The sequence below is a fragment of the Ipomoea nil genome, unplaced genomic scaffold, assembly GCF_001879475.1.
Source record: "Ipomoea nil cultivar Tokyo-kokei standard unplaced genomic scaffold, Asagao_1.1 scaffold0317, whole genome shotgun sequence".
Classification (NCBI taxonomy): domain Eukaryota; kingdom Viridiplantae; phylum Streptophyta; class Magnoliopsida; order Solanales; family Convolvulaceae; genus Ipomoea; species Ipomoea nil.
Window position 1 is genome coordinate 4,086,912 of NW_017616745.1, and position 15,029 is coordinate 4,101,940.

Sequence of the window (15,029 nt, forward strand, 5' to 3'; positions counted from 1 at the left end):
CAAGACTTAATCTTGCCCAAAGATGGAGGAAAAATGAAGAAATTTGAACACCCACATAAATTTCAAGCAAAGGAAGAAGAAGAAAGAGTAGAAGTTGGGAGATGAGGGGAAGAAATTAGGTTTTGGGAGAAGAGGGGAAATAAGAGGGTTGGGAGATTGGGGAAGAAAAGAGAATAAATAAAAAAAAATTAATTTTTTTTTAAACAACAGACCAGCCGAAGCTGGTTTGTGAAGGGGGAACAGGGGGCGTGGCCACAGCTGTGGCCACAGGGCAGTGCATACTGCCTCGTGGCCACGGCCATGGCCACAACTGTGGCCACTAGGCAGTATGCCCTGCTAAGAGTGGCTGCAAATTTTGCACCCATTCTGCAAAACAGAACCCCTTTTTTAAAAAAAAAAAAAAAAAAAACTAAAATAACGCTAAGTATAAAAACTAATCAAACACTTAAAATGTAAAAACAAAAATAAAACACAAGGAAAACTAAACGTTATATGCCATAAAAAAAATGATATGCAAGCTTGGGGTGCCTCCCAAGTAGCGCTATTTTTAACGTCGTATGCCCGACGATACCTCAAGTGGTCAAGTCACCGATGGCTCATCGAGGCTCAAATTTGCACTAGCCTCTATTACATCACCTTCAAAGTACCTCTTTAACCTTTGTCCATTAACCGTAAATTGTTTTCCATCATTTGATGTAAGAATCACCGCTCCCGATGGATAAGCTTCCACAACCTTGAATGGTCCAGACCATCTTGACTTTAATTTGCCCGGGAAGAGTTTGAGGCGTGAATTGAAAAGAAGGACATCATCTCCCGATGCAAACTCCCTTCTTAGAATTTTCCGATCATGCCATTTTTTTGTTCTTTCTTTGTAAATCTTGGCATTCTCATATGCATCTAACCGGAACTCTTCAAGTTCATTCAATTGAAGGAGGCGCTTCTCACCCACAAGCTTTTGGTCAAAATTGAGACTTTGAATGGCCCAATAAGCTTTATGTTCAATCTCTACGGGCAAATAACATGATTTCCCGTAAACAAGCTTGAACGGAGATGTACCAATTGGAGTCTTGTATGCCGTTCGGTAGGCCCACAATGCATCATCTAACTTCACCGCCCAATCTTTCCTTGACGGGTTCACCATTTTCTCCAAGATTGACTTTATTTCCCTATTTGAGAGTTCCACTTGACCACAAGTTTGAGCATAGTATGGTGTGGACACCTTATGGTGAATCCCATATTTGAGCAAGACCTTTTCAAGTGGTTTGTTACAAAAGTGAGTACCATTGTCGGTGATAAATGCCCTCGGAACTCCAAACCTTGAGAAAATAAATTTCTTGACAAACTTGATCACCACTTTAGCATCATTGGTGGGGCTAGCTATTGCTTCAATCCATTTTGACACATAGTCCACCGCCAAGAGAATATAGGTATTGCTATATGAGCTTGGTAAAGGCCCCATGAAGTCCAAACCCCAAACATCAAATAGTTCAACCTCAAGAATACCGGATTGTGGCATTTAATGTCTTTGCCCCATAGAACTCGTGCGTTGGCACCTATCACACTTCTTCACAAACATTTGAGCATCCTTGAAGATAGTAGGCCAATAAAATCCTGCTTAAAGCACCTTCCCCGCGGTCCTATTAGCTCCAAAATGGCCTCCATATGGTGAGGAATGACAATGATAAAGAACACTTTCAAACTCATCTTCCGGTATACATCTTCTCACAACACCATCAGCACATCTTTTAAACAACAAAGGCTCATCCCAAAAATATGAATTTGCATTGTGGATGAACCCTTTCTTTTGATCATATGAGAACTCCGGGGGAACATAGCCACTAACCAAGTAGTTCACCTTGTCGGCATACCATGGAGAAAATTTCTGAGCGGCATATAAATATTCCCCGATGAATGAATCATTGATCGTCAATTCCTTAACATGATGTTTCTTGTCTTGTCCCGACTCAAGTCTTGACAAGTGATCCGCAATGATATTTTGGGAACCTTTCTTATCTCGGATCTCAATATCAAACTCTTGTAAAAGCAAAATCCACCGGATCAACCTAGGTTTGGCCTCCTTCTTAGCAAATAAGAACTTCAATGCGGCATGGTCCGTATGAACAATGACCTTGCTTCGAACCAAGTAGGACCGAAATTTCTCAATGTCAAAGACAACCGCAAGGAGCTCCTTCTCGGTGGTTGCATAATTTAGTTGAGCATCATCTAAGGTGTGGCTTGCATAATAAATGGCATGCAACACCTTGCCTTGCTTTTGCCCGAGCATTGCCCCCACCGCATAGTCACTTGCATCACACATGAGTTCAAAGGGTAAGCTCCAATCAGGTGGTTGAATAATCGGTGCTTCACATAGAGCCTTTTTTATCCTACAAAAAGAATCAAGACAAGCATCATCGAAATAAAATTCAACATCTTTAGCAAGAAGGTGAGTAAGGGGCTTAGCAATTTTTGCAAAGTCTTGTATAAACCGGCGGTAGAAACCGGCATGCCCCAAAAAGCTTCTAATACCCTTTACAGTGGTGGGTGGTGGCAACTTCTCAATAACTTCAATTTTTGCCGGATCAACCTCTATACCCTTGTCGGAGATTTTGTGCCCCAAGACAATTCCCTCGGTCACCATGAAGTGGCATTTCTCCCAATTAAGAATAAGATTGGCCTCTTGGCATCTCTCCAATACTTTATCCAAATTAGCCAAACAACCATCAAATGTAGTGCCATAAACCGAGAAATCATCCATGAAGACTTCCATGATTTCTTCAACAAGATCCGAAAATATAGCCATCATGCACCGTTGAAAAGTGCCCGGTGCATTGAATAACCCAAAAGACATCCTTCTAAAAGCAAATGTACCATAAGGGCATGTGAAGGTAGTATTTTCTTGATCTTCAGGATGAATCATGATTTGAAAGTATCCCGAGAAACCATCCAAGAAGCAAAAGTAGTTATGCTTAGCCATTCTCTCCAACAATTGATCAATGAAAGGCAAGGGGAAATGATCTTTTCTCGTGGCTTTGTTGAGTTTCCTATAATCCACACACATGCGCCACCCCGTGACCAAATGTGTAGGAATGAGCTTATTGTTCTCATTTGGCACAACGGTGAAGCCCCCTTTTTTAGGCACCACATGAACCGGGCTCACCCATTTACTGTCGGAGAGCGGATAGATGATTCCCGAATCAAGAAACTTAATGATTTCCTTTGTCACCACATCCTTCATATTAGGATTCAACCTTCTTTGATGCTCAACCGAAGGTTTGTGCCCCTCTTCAAGATAAATCCGATGCATACAATAAGAGGCATTAATCCCAATAATATCATCAATAGTATACCCGATCACTCTTTTATGCTTTCTCAAAACAAGCAACTATTTGTCAAGTTTCTCATCTTCCAAACTTGCATTGACAATTACGGGGTAAGTAGAATTTTCACCAAAGAAGGCATACTTTAAATTTGATGGTAATGCCTTGAGCTCAACCTTTGGAGCATCCTTCTCCTTAAGCAAATTTTTCCCTACTTCAAAAGCAAGTTCTTCAATGATCGGGACTTCATGTGGTGTCAAAGTAGTATCATCATCCAGGAATTTCACACTTTCATTGATCCCCTCCATCTCATGACTTTCCTCTATGGCATCACCAATGAATTTTTCAAGAGGATCTTTGACATGATTGTTTGCAAACTCTTGTACACAATCTTCAATAATATCCATTCTAAAACACTCATCGGCACAAGAAGGATTTTTAGCCATCTTGAAGATATTGAATTCCACTTTGTCATCCCCAACCTCAATAACCAAAGTGCCCCTCTTCACATCAATCACTGCACCCGCCGTAGCTAAGAAAGGTCTCCCTAGAATGATTGGAATCCTATCATCCTCCTCCATCTCTAAGACCACAAAGTCTCCCGGAATGAAATACTTGTCAATTTTTACCGGTATATCTTCTAGGATTCCAATGGGGTGCTTGACTGAACGATCCGCCAATTGTATAGTCATGGAAGTGGTCTTGGGATCGCCCAACTTTAACCTCTTGCATAGTGAATAAGGAATGAGGCTAACACTAGCCCCCAAGTCACACAATGCCCTACTCACCACCGCACCTCCAATCACACAAGGGATTGAGAAACTTCCCGGATCTTTTAACTTTGGAGGTAGCTTGCTTTGAATTATGGCACTTGATTCCTCACTCATGGCTATGGTGGCTTGCCCTTCAAACTTCCTTCTATTGGATAGAATCTCCTTCAAGAATTTAGCATATGAAGGAATTTGAGTCACGGCATCAAGAAGGGGGATGGAGATGTCAAGTTGCTTAATCAAATTAAAGAATTTGATTTTCCTTTCATCAAGATTGACTCTTCTCAAGCGTTGAGGAATGGTAGAGGGGGAGTGTACTTCTCAACCTCCTTATTCTTGTTTCCATTTCCCCTTTGAAGTGTTTCACCTTCTAAATCTTGAGCATCCTCTAGCACTTTCTCCCCGGGCTCTCTTTCCTCCACCACTTCTTCTAGTTTCTTCTCAAGTACTAAGGGTGGATCTTGAAGTTGTTCTCCACTCCTAGTTGTAATGGAATTCACTTGATCCTTGGGATTTTCAGAATATGCCGGTAACTTTCCAATAGCCTTGTTGCTTGATGGTGAAGCTTGGTTTGCAATTTGGTTTTCAAGCATTTTGTTATGAGCTGCCACTTGATCAACTTTGGCATTCAAATTTTGAATAGCTTGAAACAAATCCTCCAAACTTCGCCCCTTAGGTGCCTCAATTGTTGGTCTTGGTGGATGAGATTGATTTCCATGATACCCAAATTGACTAGGCCCTCCTTGATGGCCTTGATAACTTGCTTGACCATGATATCCTTGATTCGGTTTCCACTGTTGCTGAGTCCCTTGATAATTCCCTTTGTAACCTTGTTGACCTTGAAACCCGGGAGGTGACCCTCTAGCAACACCCATAGGATTAGTAGCCCCTGATGGGTTGCTCCAAGAAAAACCAGGATGAGTATTTCCTTGATGTTGGAAATTCCTTTGATAGGGCCCTGAAGATCTCCCATAGCCAACATGATCAACATGCTCCATCGTAGTACCATGTGAACCCTGTGAGCTTTGTGAACCGGTCTCAATAATATAGCAATCAACTGAAGCATGACCACCCCCACATATCTCACAACATATAGTAGAAACATAAGTGGGATAAGGTGATACCGGTGAGGGTGTGGAGGTAGAAACTGGCACATGAGTATGAACCGGAGGGGTGGTGACTACCGGTGGTTGAGTTTGATTCTGAGCAATCTTCTGAACCATGTGCACCACAGAATCTAACTTGGCAGCCAAAGCAGAACTTTGATCAATCTCATAAATCCCGGCTCGAAGCTTTTGATTAGACCTCTCACTATACCAATAAGCACTATTAGGGCAAATCTTGTCAAGAAAATTTTTGGCATCATCGGGCTCTAGCTCCATGAAAGCACCATTTGAAGAAGAATCCACAATGACCTTGGAGTTATCAGAAAGACCCTCATAGAAAGAAACAATCAAATCCCCAGTAGACATATTATGATGAGGGCATTGTCTTTGTAGATCTTTGTATCTCTTCCATGCTTCATACAAAGATTCAGAAGGCATTTGTCTAAACTATTGGATTTGTTTCTTCAACCTTGAAGCTTTTGATGGTGGATAAAACTCTCTCATAAACTCATGATGAAGTTGATCCCAAGTTTGGAAATTATCGGCAGGATGAGAATCAAGCCACACTTGTGCATAATCTCTAAGTGAGAATGGGAACAACCTCAATCGGATGGCATCAACTGAAACTCCATTAATCTTCAAGGTCTTGCAAACCCTTAGAAATTGCCTCATGTGACTTGTAGGATCTTCACTCTTTGAGCCTCCAAATTGATTATTAGAAATCAAGGAAATCATTGCCGGCTTTATTTCAAAGTTGTTCGCTTCCACTCCCAGATAGTAGATACTATCATCCTCATCAATATCCCCCGCAACATAATCAAGCAATCTCCTCCTTTGTTGGGGACCTCTAGGTTGTGGCATTGGAGCTCGGGGCACTTGAGGTTGTAGTGGTGGTCCCGGTGGATAATAGTATCCATAGTGATAAGGAGGGGGAGGTGGATATGGATAATGGTATGGCGGTGGAGCATGAGGATGATTCCCTTGTGGTGCATCTCCAAGAGGTGGAATTTCATGAGGTTGAAAACCTTGTTGAGGCATCCCTTGATGTCGAGGACTAGGCACTTGAGGAGGGATATGAGCCTGTTCTTCAATAGGGACTTGTTGATAGTCATTTTGAACCGGAACCCTCCTAGGATCATTTTGAGGATTTGGAACATGGTGTTCCCCTTCTTGTTCCGGAGTATCACGGGTAACTCCTTGGCTTGTGCTCTCCATGGCTACTCTTTGTTGTTGAATAATGGAACGGTGCTCTCTTCGCCTTTGCTTGACACCTCTCTCAATTTCCAAGTCAAGTGGTTGCAAACCTCCAACTCCTTTGGATCTTGTGTGCATATAAGTTCAAAGATGTCCCTTCAAGCAAAGAAAACTATAGCAAAAGGTAAGAAGAGTAAAATAAAAACAAAGAAAATAAAATGGTCTAGTCTCCTAGAATAGTCATTCACTAATGTTAACTACCACAAAACAATCAAAACCAAGCCATCCCCGGCAACGGCGCCAAATTTGATGAGGACGTTTTTCACGCATCCATCAAATATCAAATTACAGTATAGAGTTTAGATATCGTTCCACTGGAGATGGCTCTTGTAATGTTAGGAATTGATGTAAAGTGGAGTTAAGCACAAGCTAAAACTACCCTTTTAGAAGCTAGACCTATCGATAAGGAGTTGGTTTGATATGATTAAGCTAATAACAAATAAGACAAGTAAAACAAAGGACGGGGACTTGGTTGATTCAAGCTAAGATGCCAAATATTATACTCAAGATTAGGGAATTAAACAAGGCATAGGGTAAGTGAGATGCACAAAAGTGTCCAAATACCACTCTCGTTGCTATTTGGACTTGCAACCTAACCTTAAACTCCACTCTCGTGGCAATTCAACCCAAGGTTGCCCAAGCAAGAACACAAGGCCTAAATTCTCCATAATACCTGAAATACTCTCGTATTGGGCATTAAGTGTGTGAATGTGTGGCTAGAGTACAAGCTCTACTCTCGTAGCAACAAACACACTCCAAATGAAGCATATAATTGGGATCCAACAATCATACACAAATTTCTCAACAAACCCATTTCACACAACAACCCTAGATCACCTAAATAATCCCCTTTATGCAATACAACTCAAATAGGCATCAATAGCAAGAAATCAAACCAAATCCTAGTCCCAAAACACTTAGCTACTCATAATATAACAAAAGATACATAATGTTGAAAGAGTAATTGAAAGCATAGATGAAAAGTAAAGAGAAGAGATAAAAAGAACACTTCTCTATTGAAGCCTTGAAATCCAAGATTTGCAATGTTCTTGAGCTTGGAAATGGAAAGAAACAACCAATCTACACCTATCTAAGCTATATATTCTAAAGTTAACCCTAGCTATCGAGTGAAAGAGAAATGAAAAAGTGTCTTAAAGAGTGGAAAAGTTCCCTTTAAAAAGAGCCAAATCGCACTGCTAGAAAAAACAGGGAGCTGGCCACGCCCGTGGCCACCAGGCAGAAACATCTGCCCAGTGGCCACGGATGTGGCCACGGATGTGGCCACACCTGTGGCCACCAGGCAGTGAATTTTGCCTGGTAACTACGGGTGCGGGCACGTCGCGGCTAGCTGGGTACGCCTTCGATTGTGTCGGTGATCACTTTGGTGCTCTCCTCAGCCTCAGGTCACGCCATTATCCATCCCAAAAACGTGTTAAACTCTAAACATCATCACTTTGGTTAACCAAATGTATCTTCGTGCTAAGGTGACACCAAAAACTTGGATCAAATACTTCATAGAATGCTTCAAAACATCATTTCTTTGTCAAATCACCTAACACACGCAATAAATTCATAAGTGACCAAAATGACTCTATAATATAATGAGTAACAAGCAAAAACACTAAAATGCACAAGGAAAAAGCATTAGTTTTAGACATTCATCATATGTATTCCCATTATTGAATCATATCATACATAACCAAACATCATTATTGATAATCATTCTCATTCCACCATACTACCAAACATGCAAAATACTTTCACAAAAACCCATTACCATTACCAAGTATTTGAGACTCATTCCGATTCCGATTTTCATGTGCGAACCAAACACACCCTTAGTCAATTCACATTTTTTCAGTTCGTGAGCATAACAAAGTGGTTGACTGTGTGACTTTCTTGCTAAGGCTTTTATCCTCCATGCATTTTTTAGGCTTGAGAGGTGAGTTTTTTACACTTTTGGTCCCACGATTATAGTGACACTATCAGGATTGATCCGCGACTTTTAAACCTTGTAATTTCGGTCCACGACTATTGTTTTTTGTTGCAAAAATGGTCCTTCCGGCCAATTTTTCACCAAAGAAAAAAAATTCTAATTTCAAGTAGGGATAAAATAGACATTTTCATTGCCCTTGCAATCTCAGACCGCTATTGACCTCTTATTCTGATCCGCTGTCTTGGGATGAAGATGACCCCTATGTCTGCCTCTTCGAGCAGGGAGAAACCTCGCCGGCGATCCCCGTCGGAGTGTTGCCGTTTCCTGATCGGTCATTGTTCAAGTGCGAATATCCGAGAAGCTCTCACCGGAGAAAGCTGACGAAGCAACCGATTTTGATCAATCAATTTCACTTCTATCTCAAAAAATTCGCAACCGCCTTTGCTCCAGTGGAATTTTTTAGTGCACGACTTTATCATGACGGTGGACGACGTCATTTTGTTCGTGAAGGGCGTCAACAATCGTCAAGGTATCAACTGGAATCCAATGGAATTCCGTTGCGTTTTCTTCCCTAGAGATGAAACAATTAACGCCGTCAAAACGGATGTCACTAGCTCAATACAAGAGGTCTTTCGCTGTAATCACCTGGAATTCCCCACCGGAAAACAGCTTATCAAAGTCTCCTTGGAATTTGTGGGACCCAATCCGATCATCGTCCTGACCATGGCGTTTTACAACCCGCCACTCCACCTAGCCAAACCAGATAACCGAAAGTCCAAGCTCTGCGCCGCCACAATGGTCTATAACGTTGCCAAAAACTTAAAAGAATGGGTTATGTACCATTCCAGAATCGGAGTCGAAAAATTCATACTTTACGACCGCAAGGGCAATGTAAATATCTATTTTATTCCTGCTTGAAATGGAGAATTTTTTCTCCGGTGAAAAATTGACGGAAAATTGGTCGGAAGGACCATTTTTGCAACAAAAACAATAATTGTGCACCAAAATTGCAAGATTTGAAAGTCGCGGATCAATCCTGATAGTGCTACTATAATCGTGGGACAAAAAGTGCAAAAAACTCATTGAGAGGTGTTATGAGTTTTTTTTTTTTTTTTTTTTTTTTTTTTTTTTTTTCATTTGAACAGATTCTTTGGGAGGACTTCATGGGCATTCTATTGCCTTGTGGAGTCTCCGGCCACTGTGAATTAGTTTTGTTTGTGTGCTTGGGTACTTCCCTACACTTTTGACAAACACAATTAAATTTTTAACTTTGGCTTCTCCGGGTCCTTCCCTACACTTTTGACAAACACAATTAATTTTTTAACTTTGGCTTCTCTTATTGATAACAAGAAGAGGAGAATGCATGGGAAGGAGTGTTTTGAGTGGATAAAACATGATTATCATGATCACAAGTTTAAATATAATTTTGCAGTTAAGCTATTTCACAAAATTGAGGAATTTCCATCCATGTCTATTTCATTATTTATGTAATTCTATGCATATATAGTATATTCCCTTGTTTTAATTTGTTTTATTTAATGGTTTGGTCAATGATATGACTATTTGTTGTAATTAATTAAGATAGATCACCGTTTATTACTAATTTAAAATTTGTTAGTTAATTGTGTTTTACAGTCATTTGATTGAGTTATTTTGGGTAAGGTAAAAGATTCGAATTTCAAACACGGTTTGATGTCATATATATGCTGTTTGTTGGCCATGAACTTTCAAACAATATACCCCAACACGTAGGTAATTGCTTGCCACTTACGTAAGATGTTCTCTTATTATCTATCCAATGGGCAAAATTAAATGTGATAATAATATATTTTCTAGTCAATTCACAATTTTCAATTTGTGAGCATAACAAAGTGGTTGACTGGGTGAATTTCTTGCTAATTAAGGCTTTCATCATCCATGCATTTTCGAGACTTTAAAGGTGTTAAAAGTCTTTTCCCGCTTCAACAGATTCTTTGGGAGGACTTAATTGACATTCCATCACCTTGTTGAGTCTCCGGCCACCGTGGATTAGTTTGTTTGTGTGCTTGGTTACTTCCCTACCCTTTGATTTATATATAGTCCATTAGTATGTTTAGTTCAAGTTATATACTCAGCGTATCATTAATGCATTATTTTCTTATACTTGTGTAGTAGTTAGTGTCACGTTTCAATGACAAGATACTGGATTCGACTTTTCGAGCCTCTGCCTAATAATAGTGTTTCTTAATCTAAACTCGTACAATTTTATTTTATTTTATTTTATTTTTTTCACATTGCTCCCTTTGTATTAAAAAAATTAGATTAGTTTCATTATTGAAAAATAAATTTGACTTTTTAATATTTTTTATTAATTTTGATATCTACTTATTACTTGATGGATGTCGACACATCACATATCCACAAAAGAAAAAAAGAAAAGAAAAGAAAAAACTAAGCTCTTAAAGCATGGTCTCTAATGCTTCAACCCATTTTTTAATTTGGATGATTATTATACATAGTTTTTGCAAGTTTATGGTTGACAATTATGTGTGAGGATATATAAATTTATTCATTTAATATTTTGTTATGTTGGTCAAATTATTTAGAAAATCCTTCTATTATGTCATATTCAACTTAGTTATTTTAATTTAGTTTTGGTCAATTTAATATCCCTTTTAAAAATTAGTAAAAATTAAAATTAAAAATAATACTATCAATAAACCACTAATTTTAAAAATATAACAACGATGTTAGTGTTAGCACGTAAAAAGATGCTCTTTGCCACTATAAAGTGTTTTAATGTCCAAATTTATGTTGCTATGATGTTTTTCAACTGTTATTGCGTGGACCGTGGTCCACACAGCTGTGTGGACTACGGTCTAAAAATGATATCGTTTAGTGTAATTTTTTTTTCACGTGACCTGGTGCAATATACATTTTTTATAAATCATAATGTACATTATTTTATAGCATAATGTACATTATTCTAACTCATAAAGTACATTATTCTAACTCATAAAATACATTATCTTACATCAGAAGTTTCATTATTCTAACACATAATGTACATTATTCTAATGCATAAAATACATTATTTTAACACATAATGTATATTATTCTAACACATAAAGTACATTATTCTAATCCCAAAAGTATATTATTCTAACTCATAAAATTCAACAACGTCGTTTTGAACCATGTTCCACACAATAATTTGTCCATGTTTTTATTCCTTAGCTTTGTGAGGGATATGCCTAAGCCCAATGGCCCAATCACAAAGCCCATTTAAGATGTGTTTCGTTTAACCCATCTAAGAAATTCAAGCCCAGGAATAAAATGAAACCAAAAAAAAAGAAAAAAACGTTCACCGCAAAACGTGATAAGTTGCGTGACGAGAATTTATATCGTGCACCAGGGCGCGCATTGCATTGTGCGCCCTGATCAAAACGATGTCGTTTTAGATAACTGTATAAAAAAATATACATAATTATATAATTAAATACACATAATTGTATAAACAAACACACATAATTATATAAAAAAATACACATAATTGTATGAATAAATACACATAATGATATAAACAAATACACATAATCACGTCGACTCCCTTCCGCGCCTCCCAAAATGACATTGTTTTGGGAGGCGTGGGCGCACATTTCTGCGCGCGCCGTGGTGCAGGGTATAACGACTGGAGAATTTTGGTATGACACTAAATAGGGTTCTCAAAATTAAATGTTTACTACTATATCAAAAGTTATACTTGTGGAACTGAATTTTTGATGGGTGTAATTGCACCTTTAAAAAGTTTAGGGGCCTAATTGACTTTAACTAAAGTTCGAGTACCTATTTGACCCTTTTCCCAATATTAATTGTTAGGATCAAATATTTTTCACTATGTCAAAAATTATAATTAATATAGAAAACGTAACTTTTTTTTTTTATACTTGTGCAGCAATCAATGCTACACTTTAATGACATGATATTGAAATCGATCCTTCAAGTCTAACAGTGGAAACATTTGAATGCATACAGTCCTATTCGCCAGACTCCTCACTCTCGTTACTTGCCCAAACTAACTAACTCGCAAAAGTGTATAAATAGGTCATTTTTAGCATGCCTATAGCCGATGGCAGTCGTTATATCGTGGATTGCGGTGCATGTGCACTGTGGTTAAAACGGCGACGTTTCTTTAAGTAAAGAAACGGCACGCCGTTACTGTTAACGGAGCACGCATATTTTGGTGTGTTAATTACCAATTGAAATTACAGTGTATCTAAATGGACACTACAGTGTATCTAAACTGACACTGCCTCACGTATTATTTTTATATTATCAAATGAAACTGTAGTTATATCAAAATGATACTGCAGTTGTGGTGAAATGAAACTGCAGTGTATATAAAATGAAACTGAATAACATTTCACATATTTGAGTGTATATTGTGCAATGAAGCTGTAATTATATCGAAATGATCATGTAGTTGTGTTTTAGTGAAACTATAGTGTATATAAAATAAAATTAAATAACATTTTCACATATTTGAGTCTATAAATACCGAATGAAACTGTAATTATATCAAAATGAAACTGTAGTTATGTTGAATTGGAACTGCGGTGTATACAAAATGAAACTGAATAACAGAGTTACTTTTTGCGGAAGGGTGTGGAACGTCGCGAAATGGATGCCGTTTCTTTTCATTGAACAAAACGACGTCGCTTTAAAATTCGGTGCATAATCAATTATGCACCGCGCGGTGCACGATATAATTTGCTAGGGGATGGGCAAATGGATTAGACTATCAAATTATTAAAACCTGAATCTGTTAATTAACTGGATATTTTCGTTTTTTCGTAAATCAAAGTATCATCAATTTTCTTCCCAATTTTATTGGATTTTTACCGTACCAATATTAGAGGTTCCGCTCCTGTCAGCTGTCGGCTGTTGACATAACTCCTCAAACGAACAAATAACTTAACAACCTCAGTCTCTTTGAGTCTTCTTTTGTTAAGCCATAAAACACGCAAATACAGTCAACTAGAGAGACTCATGTAAGTCTTTATTGTATAAATTTAAAAAAATAAAAATATTATGTGTACTTTCATTTTCTACTCCTAATTTTTAGGCTTACACATAAAATCTTGATGTAGATATTTGCATTGGAACTCAAATAAAAAATTAGCTTATTAGTGTCTGTTATATCTGGGAGTAAAATTTAAAGAGAGATTTAGTAGTATATATAGTAGAACTCATAAAAAGAAATTATAATATATATTAATGAAGTTTTTTGGTACAAGTTTGAATACGCTAGAGGTTTGGAAAAAAAATAACGTAGGTGAGGTTGTTTAGTTTGTTTTCTTCTGGATTTAAAGGAAGAAAAATGATAAATAAATCTAGAATAAATTTCAATTTTGGTCCTGTGATTATAGGGGTTCTGTTAATTGCAGTCCACGACTTTCAAAAGTGTTAATTTAGTACATTGACTATACAATTTTTATCAATTTTGGTCACTTCGGCCAAATTACCGGCCACATTTCGCCGGAAAAACCAGGTTAAAAACTGACTTTTCTTAATTCGGACCACAATTCGAAAGACAAATTTGCCCCTCAGATTAAACACTAATTTATGAATTAAGTTTTTTCGGCGAAATTTGACCGACAATTTGATAAGAGTGACCAAAATTGATAAAAATTGCATAGTCTAGGTACTATAATTAACCGATGCTCAAAAACATTAAGCCCAAAAAGATAAGAATTATGATGATTTACAATTCAATTTGTATAAATGTTTACCTCGTTGTGAATATATTGGTTGAGAGAGTTTTCTAATAACTCAAAATTTCAAACAACCATGAAGATATCAACTCTGATGAAAGGATGTCAGGATGTGATCCTAGACTTAATGGTTTATCTTTATCAAACAACCCATATCCTTATTTGCTAGTCTACTTCATATCGCTATCTCATATATATATATATATATATATATATATATATATATATATATATAGAAAAAAGAACAACATCACCCATCAAGAGAGTATATTTTAAGTCATTATTAGACTAGTAACAATTATAAAATTCGACCAACGAACCTCAACTACTCTCTTCTAGTTCCCACAATATAATAGTACACTTCCCAAACTGTCACACTTTTGTCCATACACTTAAATTCTTCTTCCTACAATAGTAAATGACTCCCTTCTTCCAATCTTCTTCATTAAGCATGCATTTTCTTCTTTTCTTTTCAGCAACTCAAAAAACCTAAAGTCACTATTTGAAAGTGTGTACTGCATAAACATTATCTTGTGACCCAATCCTGACCGGTAATATGTATATATATCTTCCTCCCTAGATATATAGTTGATTATAATAGTACAGTGATCATTATATGTTGCTGTGATATACACCACAATATGATGATGATCATCATGATTTGATTTTGCTTGTTGATGAGCTTCATCACCAAAGGTAGCTCTGATATTGCCATGCGATATCACTGTGAAAATTCAGAGTATAATACTTACACTCCTAACAGCACCTATAAAGCCAACCTTCATTCTCTTCTCTCCACTCTTTCCTCCCACACCACCCGAGACAACAACGGTTTCTACCAGACCACCGTCGGCAGCCGCGGTTCCGACGACGCCGTGTACGGCCTGTTCCTC

General features: G+C 37.8%; 1 long non-coding RNA gene across 1 annotated transcript; it reads right to left on the reverse strand.

Moving 5' to 3' along the window:
- Positions 1–1,029: 1,029 nt before the first annotated feature.
- LOC109171387 lies at positions 1,030–15,007 on the reverse strand. Its single transcript, XR_002052596.1, has 3 exons — positions 14,885–15,007; positions 7,455–7,460; positions 1,030–1,039 (listed from the first exon to the last, which is right to left on the reverse strand). It is a non-coding gene; the product is annotated as an uncharacterized LOC109171387 (long non-coding RNA).
- Between the last annotated feature and the right edge of the window lie 22 nt (positions 15,008–15,029).